This window comes from Prionailurus bengalensis, chromosome A2 (assembly GCF_016509475.1).
Source record: "Prionailurus bengalensis isolate Pbe53 chromosome A2, Fcat_Pben_1.1_paternal_pri, whole genome shotgun sequence".
NCBI classification, from domain to species: domain Eukaryota; kingdom Metazoa; phylum Chordata; class Mammalia; order Carnivora; family Felidae; genus Prionailurus; species Prionailurus bengalensis.
Window position 1 is genome coordinate 2095930 of NC_057348.1, and position 8702 is coordinate 2104631.

Below are 8702 nucleotides of genomic sequence, written 5' to 3' on the forward strand. Positions count from 1 at the left end.
CTACACGCTCAATGGACTGATTCCAAAGAGTAAAACTGCAAATAGATCCACGAGCAGATATATCGTAGTAAAAACTGTGGAAGTTAGGGGCGCCTGGGTGGCGCAGTCGGTTAAGCGTCCGACTTCAGCTCAGGTCACGATCTCGCGGTCCGGGAGTTCGAGCCCCACGTCGGGCTCTGGGCTGATGGCTCGGAGCCTGGAGCCTGTTTCCGATTCTGTGTCTCCCTCTCTCTCTGCCCCTCGCCCGTTCATGCTCTGTCTCTCTCTGTCCCAAAAATAAATAAAAACGTTGAAAAAAAAATTTAAAAAAAAATGTGGAAGTTAGGCCTGAGGAGGGATCACGAAAGCAGCAAGAGAAAAACCTGTCACCTAAAAGGGAACCACAATGAGACAAGTGCTGATCCTCAGCAGAGACAGCAGAGGTCAAAGGGAATGGAATAACATTTGTGGAGTGCTGAGAGAATGAGCAGCTGCCAATAAAGAATCTGCATCCAGAAAGCTAACTTCCAACAGTGAAGGCAAAATGAACGCATTTCCAAATAACAAAAATCGAAGAATTTTTTTTCCTAAGAGAAGCACCTTATAAGAAAATACTAAGAAAATTCCTTCAACTGGTAGCAATCGAAGGGTGGCGCTAATATGGCAACATGGGAGGAGGACTCCAGGCTTGCCTCATCCCTCTAATGCAGGTAGATAGCATCAAATCACTCTGAATGCCTAAGAGATCAATCTGGGGACTGACAGAACAAACCGCACATAACTAGAGGGAGAGGCGAGGCCACACTGAGGAAGTTAGGAAGGGTGGAGATGTGGTTTGGGGGAGAAACAGATGGCGGGTGCCATGGAGGAAAGGGAGCCTCGGTTGCAGAGAAAGGTGAGAGAAGATTGATCACACAGGGATAGGGACAAGGAGAACACTTCTCCAAAACCATTGTCTGGAAAATGAGAGGAGCGGACCAGCAGGGCTCAAACACTGGAGTTTCAGAGGTTGGCATGCTTGTCTGGGATAGAGACCTGAGACCACTGCCCTACTCCTAGAGAGAAGGCAGGCAAACAATCCTGGGGCTGACTGTATGATCTCAGGATCACCAAAGGGGCAGAGGGAGAGACTTTCCTCTTTATGGAGTGCATCTGTGAGAGGTGACATTCGCAGAGTCACCTCTCAAGGGACAGAAGAGCCCACAGGTGCCATTTCCCTCACCCCTCAGCATAGGCACAGAGACACCTGTTGAGGGGTGGTTAAATGGACACTGGCTGTTTAGCCTGCTTGCTCCAAATGCCATGCCCCTGTGATCTGGTATGGCTGCCTTTCTGAGTCAAACCTGCATCAATTCCAGCATGGTGAGACCCTTCCCATAGGACCAGTGCAGGTCCCTGCCACACCAGGTCCCTGAAATTTGTAATTTTAAAAGTCAGCAAGCTCGTGGGGCTCATGGGTGGCTTAGTCAGTTAAACATCCAACTCTTGGTTTTGGCTCAGGTCATGATCTCCTGGTTTGTGAGTTCAAGCCCCACACTGGGCTCTGTGCTGACAGTGCAGAGTCTACTTGAGGTTCCCTGTCTCCTCCTCTCTCTCTCTGCCCCTCCCCCACTCTCTCTCAAAAATAAACATTTAAAAAATTTTTTAAAGAAAATAAACATCAGCCAGCTTTGGACAGAGCCCAAAGTACACTGCACTACTCCAGGGAGACAAGCAACCCAGACACAGTGTAAGAATAGCGATCTGAAAAAAACCTAGGGCGCCTTTGTTCACTCTTCTGGGAGGGCATCCCTGAGAGCAGCAAATTCAGGGGCAAAAGAACTGGTTGGTGCCATTTCCCTACCCCACCCCTCAGCATAAACCAACTTCAGTAAACAGCACAGCATCAACACTGGCTACCTAACCTGCTTACACCAAGTCCCACCTCCTTGTGCTCTGCAGGTACTGCTGGCCCAGGAGGAGGACACAGGCTTTCCTAACACAGAGAAGAAGACAGAGACCTAGACAAAATTCTAAGATAGAGGAATTCATCCTAAAAGAAAGAATAAAAAGAGGTCATGGCCAGGGATCTAACTGAAGCAGACATAAATAGTATGCCTGAAGCTGAATTTAAAGCAACAAACAACTTGAGATCCTAGTCAGGATTTCAGCTGTAACTGAGATTTGAAACCATGTAGGTGTAATGAACACAAGGATGGAAGAAGCACAAGAATGAATAAGTGATATAGAAGATAAAATTATGGAGAAAAAATGAAGCTGAACAAAATAAAGAAAGAAAAAGTATAGATCTTGAGAGTAGACTCCTGGAACTCAGTAACTCAATCCAACGTAATAATATTCATATCATAGGAGTCCCAGGAGAAGAAGAAAAGGGGCAGAAAGTTTATTTGAGGCAATAATAGCTGAAAACTTCCCTAACCTGGGGAGGAAAACGGACATCCAAATCCAGAAGGCACAAAGAACTCACATCAAAATCAAGACATGGTGTAGTTAAATTTGCAAAATATAGGGGCGCCTGGGTGGCGCAGTCGGTTAAGCGTCCGACTTCAGCCAGGTCACGATCTCGCGGTCCGGGAGTTCGAGCCCCGCGTCAGGCTCTGGGCTGATGGCTCAGAGCCTGGAGCCTGTTTCCGATTCTGTGTCTCCCTCTCTCTCTGCCCCTCCCCTGTTCATGCTCTGTCTCTCTCTGTCCCAAAAATAAATAAAACGTTGAAAAAAATTAAAAAAAAATTTGCAAAATATAGAGATAAGGAAAAATTCTAAATTCAACAAGACAAAGGAAGTCACTAACTTACAAGGGAAGACAAATAAGGTTAGCAGCAGGTCTCTCCACAAAACTTGGCAGACCAGAAGAGAGTAGCATGATATATTCAATGTGCTGATTGGGAAAAATCTGCAGCCAAGAATATTCTGTCTAGCAAGGCTATTATTCAGAATAGAAGGAGAAATAAAGAATTTCCCAGACAAAAACTAAAGGATTACTGACCACTAAACCAGCCCTGCAAAAAATATTAAAAGTGAATTCTTTGGGAAAGAAAGACCAAAAGTGACAAAGACTAGAAAGAAACAGAAATATCCCTAGAAACAATGACAAATTTCTCTGAATGTAAATAGACTAAATGCTCTAACCAAAAGACATAGGATATCGGAATGGGAAGAAAACAAGACCCATCTAGGGGGACCTGGGTGGATCAGTCAGTTAAGCATCTGACTTCAGGTCATGATCTCATGATCAATGAGTCTGAGCCCTGCATCCGGCTCTATGCCAACAGCTCAGAGCCTGGAGCCTGCTTCAAATTCTGTGCCTCCTTCTCTCTCTGCCCCTCCTCCACTTGCACTCTCTCTGTGTCAAAACAAACAAACAAACAAACAAACAAACAAAACAAGCATCTATATGCTACCTACAAGATACTCATTTGAGATCTAAAGACACCTGCAGATTGAAAGTAAGGGAATGGAGAACCATCTATCATGCAGACATCAAAAGAAAGCCAGAGTAGCCACACTTACATCAGACAAACTAGATTTTATTTTTTTATGTTTGTTTATTTATTTTTGAGACAGAACACAAGCTAGAGAGGGGCAGAGATAGAAACACACACACAGAATCTGAAGCAGACTCCAGGCTCCGAGCTGTCAGCACAGAGCCCAATGCAAGGCTCGAATCCACGAACCGTGAGATCATGACCTGAGCCAAAGTCAGACACCTACCTAACTGAGCCACCCAGGTGCCCCAGACAAATTAGATTTTAAACCAAAGACTGTGGCACAAAAACAGACACATAGACCAATGGAATAGAATAGAAACCCCAGAACTAGACCCACAAACGTATGGCCAACTCATCTTTGACAAAGCAGGAAAGAACATCCAATGGAAAAAAGACAGCCTCTTTAACAAATGGTGCTGGGAAAACTGGACAGCAACATGCAGAAGGTTGAAACTAGACCACTTTCTCACACCATTCACAAAAATAAACTCAAAATGGATAAAGGACCTGAATGTGAGACAGGAAACCATCAAAACCTTAGAGGAGAAAGCAGGAAAAGACCTCTTTGACCTCAGCCGTAGCAATCTCTTATTCGACACATCCCCAAAGGCAAGGGAATTAAAAGCAAAAGTGAATTACTGGGACCTTATGAAGATAAAAAGCTTCTGCACAGCAAAGGAAACAACCAACAAAACTAAAAGGCAACCAATGGAATGGGAAAAGATATTCGCAAATGACAGATCAGACAAAGGGCTAGTATCCAAAATCTATAAAGAGCTCACCAAACTCCACACCCGAAAAACAAATAACCCAGTGAAGAAATGGGCAGAAAACATGAATAGACACTTCTCTAAAGAAGACATCCAGATGGCCAACAGGCACATGAAAAGATGTTCAGCGTCGCTCCTCATCAGGGAAATACAAATCAAAACCACACTCAGGTATCACCTCACGCCAGTCAGAGTGGCCAAAATGAACAAATCAGGAGACTATAGATGCTGGAGAGGATGTGGAGAAACGGGAACCCTCTTGCACTGTTGGTGGGAATGCAAATTGGTGCAGCCGCTCTGGAAAGCAGTGTGGAGGTTCCTCAGAAAATTAAAAATAGACCTACCCTATGACCCAGCAATAGCACTGCTAGGAATTTATCCAAGGGATACAGGAGTACTGATGCATAGGGCCACTTGTACCCCAATGTTCATAGCAGCACTCTCAACAATAGCCAAATTATGGAAAGAGCCTAAATGTCCATCAACTGATGAATGGATAAAGAAATTGTGGTTTATATACACAATGGAATATTACGTGGCAATGAGAAAAAATGAAATATGGCCTTTTGTAGCAACGTGGATGGAACTGGAGAGTGTGATGCTAAGTGAAATAAGCCATACAGAGAAAGACAGATACCATATGGTTTCACTCTTATGTGGATCCTGAGAAACTTAACAGGAACCCATGGGGGAGGGGAAGGAAAAAAAAAAAAAAGAGGTTAGAATGGGAGAGAGCCAAAGCATAACAGACTGTTAAAAACTGAGAACAAACTGAGGGTTGATGGGGGGTGGGAGGGAGGAGAGGGTGGGTGATGGGTATTGAGGAGGGCACCTTTTGGGATGAGCACTGGGTGTTGTATGGAAACCAATTTGTCAATAAATTTCATAAAATAAATAAATAAATAAATAAACCAAAGACTGTAACAAGAGATGAAGAAAGGCATTACATCATAATTAAGGGATCTATCCTTCAAAAGATTTAACAATTGTAAATATTTATCCCCCAACTTGTGAACACCCAAATATATAAATCAATAATAACAACCATAAAGGAACTCGTTGATAATAATACAATAATAGTGGAGATTTTAACACCCCACTTACATCAGTGGACAGACCACCTAATCAGAAAATCAACAGGGAAACAAAGGCTTTGAAAGGCACAATGGATGGGAAAAACTTAACAGATATATTCAGAATATTTTATCCTAAAGCAGTGCACATGGGACATTCCCCAGAATAGATAATATACTAGGTCACAAATCAGGCCTCAGCAAGTACAGAAGATTGAGAGTGTATCTGCATAATTTCAGACCACAACACTTGAAACCTGAAATCAACCATAAGAAAAAATTTAGACCACAAATTCATGGAGGGTATAGAACATCCTACTAAAGAATGAAAGGATTAACCAGGAAATTAAAGAAAAAAATTTAAAAAGTACATGGAAACAAATAGGAATGAAAACACTATGGTCAAAAACCTTTGGGATGCAGCAAAAGTGGTCCTAAAAGGAAAGTATATTGCAATACAGGCCTACCTCAAGAAGCAATAAAAATCTCAAATACATAACCTAACCTTACACCTAAAGGAGCTAGAAAAAGAACAACAAACAAAGCCAAAAGCCAGCAGAAGGGAAATAATAATTACAGCAGAAATAAATGATACAGAAACTTCAAACAAAAAACTGTAGAACAGATCAATGAAACAAGGAACACGTGCTTTGAAAACACTAATAAAATTGATAAACCCGTAGACAGACTTACCAAAAAGAAAAGAGAAAGGATCCAAATGAATAGAATCACGAATGAGAGAGGAGAAATAACAACAAACACCACGGAAATAAAAACAATTATAAGATAATATCATGACAAATTATATGCCACAAAGTCAGACAATCTGGAAGCAATGGATAAAAACATGTAAAAGCATGTAAGAAGCATGTAAACTACCAAAACCAAAATGGGGAAATAGAAAACTTAGACTGATAACCAGCAAAGAAACTGAATCAGTAATCAAAAATCTCCCAACAAACAAAAGTCCAAGACCAAATGGCTTCACAGGGTATTTCTACCAAACATTGAAAGAGTGAACTCCTGTTCTTGTCAAACTGTTCCAAAAAAATAGAAATGGAAGGAAAACTTCCAAACTAATTCTATGAGGCCAGCATTAGCCTGATTCCAAAACTAAAGATTCCACTAAAAAGGAGAACTACAGGACAGTATCCTGATGCACATAGATGCAAAAATTCTCAACAAAATACTGCCAAATTGAATCCAACAGTACATTAAAAGAATCATTCACGATCAAGTGGGAATTATTCCTAGGCTGCAAGGGTGGTTAAATATTCACAAATCAACCAACATGATACACCACATTAATAAAAGAAAGAATAAGAATGGTATGATCCTCTCAATAGATGCAGAAAAAGCATCTGACAAAGTAGAACATACATTCATGATAAAAACCCTCAACAAAGTAGGGATAGAGGGAACATAACTCAACATCATAAAGGTCACATGTGAAAAACCCACTGCTAACATCATCCTCAATGGGGAAAAACTGAGAGCTTTTCTTCTATGGTCAGGAAGAAGATAGGGATGTCCACTCTCACCACTGTTAGTTAATATAGTATTAGAAGTCCTAGCCACAGCAAACAGACAACAAAACAAAATAAAAGGTATCCAAATTGGCAAGTAAGTTGTCAAACTTACACTATTTGCAGATGACATGACACTCTATATAGAAAATTCAAAAGTCTCCACAAAACATTGCTAGAACTGATACATTAATTAAAGTCTCAGAATACAAAATCAACATACATAAATGTATTGAATTTTTATATGAATAACGAAGCAGCAGAAAGAGAAACTAAGGAATAATTCTCGTTCATAATTAGACCAAACGCACTAAGATACCTAGGAATAAACCTAACAAAGAGGGTAAAGACCTGTACTCTGAAAACTATAAAACACTGACAAAAGAAAATGGGGCGCCTGAGTGGCTCAGTAGGTTGAGCGTCCAACTTCGGCTCAGGTCATGATCTTGCAGTCTGTAAGTTAGATCCCTGCATCGGGCTCTGTGTTGACAGCTCAGAGCGTGGAGCCTGCTTTGGATTCTGTGTCTCCCTCTCTCCCTGCCCCTCACCTGCTCACACTCTGTCTCTCAAACATAAATAAACATTTTTTTAAAAATGTCTGTACTAACCAAAGTAATCTACACATTTAATGCAATCCCTATCAAAATACCACCAGCATTTTTCATAGAGTTAGAACAAACAACCCTAAAATTTGTATGGATCCACAAAAGATCCCAAATAGCCAAAGCAATTGTGAAAGTCATATTACAAAGCTGTAGTCATCAAGACAGAATGGTACTGGCACAAAAACAGACACATAGATCAGTGGAACAGAATAGAAAACCCAGAAATAGGCCCACAACTGTATGGTCAACTAAGCTTTGACAAAAGCAGGAAAGAATATCCAAAGAAAAAAAAGTCTCTTCAACAAATGGTGTTGGGAAAACTGGACAGCAACATGCAGAATAATGGAACTGGACCACTTTCTTACACCATACACAGAATTAAATTCAAAATGGATGAAAGACCTAAATGTGAGACAGGAAACCATCAAAATCCTAGAGAAGAACACAGGCAGTAACTTCTTTGACATCAGCTGTAGCAACTTACTAGATAGGTCACCTGAGGCAAATGAAACAAAAGCAAAAATAAACTATTGGGACTTCCTCAAGATAAAAAGCTTCTGTTCAGCAAAGGAAACAATCAACAAAACTAAAAGGCAACCTTTGGAATGAAAGACATATTTGCAAATGACATATCTGATAAAGGGTTAATATCCAAGCATATAAAGAATTTATAAAACTCGGAACCCAGAAAACCAATAATCCACTTTAAAAAATGGGCAGAAGACATGAATACATATTTTTCCAAAGAAGACATACACATTGCCAACACACATGAAAAGATGCTTGATGGCACTCAGCATCAGGGAAATAAAAATAAAATTCAATGAGGTATCACCTCACACCTCATTAACAACACAGGAAACAACAGGTGTTGGCAAGGATGTGGAGAAAGGGAGGCCCTCTTGCACTAGTGGTGGGATTGCAAACTGCACAGCCACTCTGGAAAACAGTATGGAGTTTCCTCAAAAAGTTAAAAATAGAACTACCTTATGATCCAGCAACTGCACTACTATTTACCTAAAAGATACAAAAATATTGATTCAAAGGGATTCGCGCACCCCAATGTTTACAGCAACATCATTTGTAATAGCCAAGATATAGAAATAGCCCAAGTGTCCATCGACTGATGACTGGGTAAAGGTGTGGGGTGTGTGTGTATGGAATATTATTCAGCCATAAAAAGAATAAAATCTTACCATTTGCAACAACATGGATGGAGCTAGAAAGTATTATGCTAAGTGACACAAGTCAGAGAAAGACA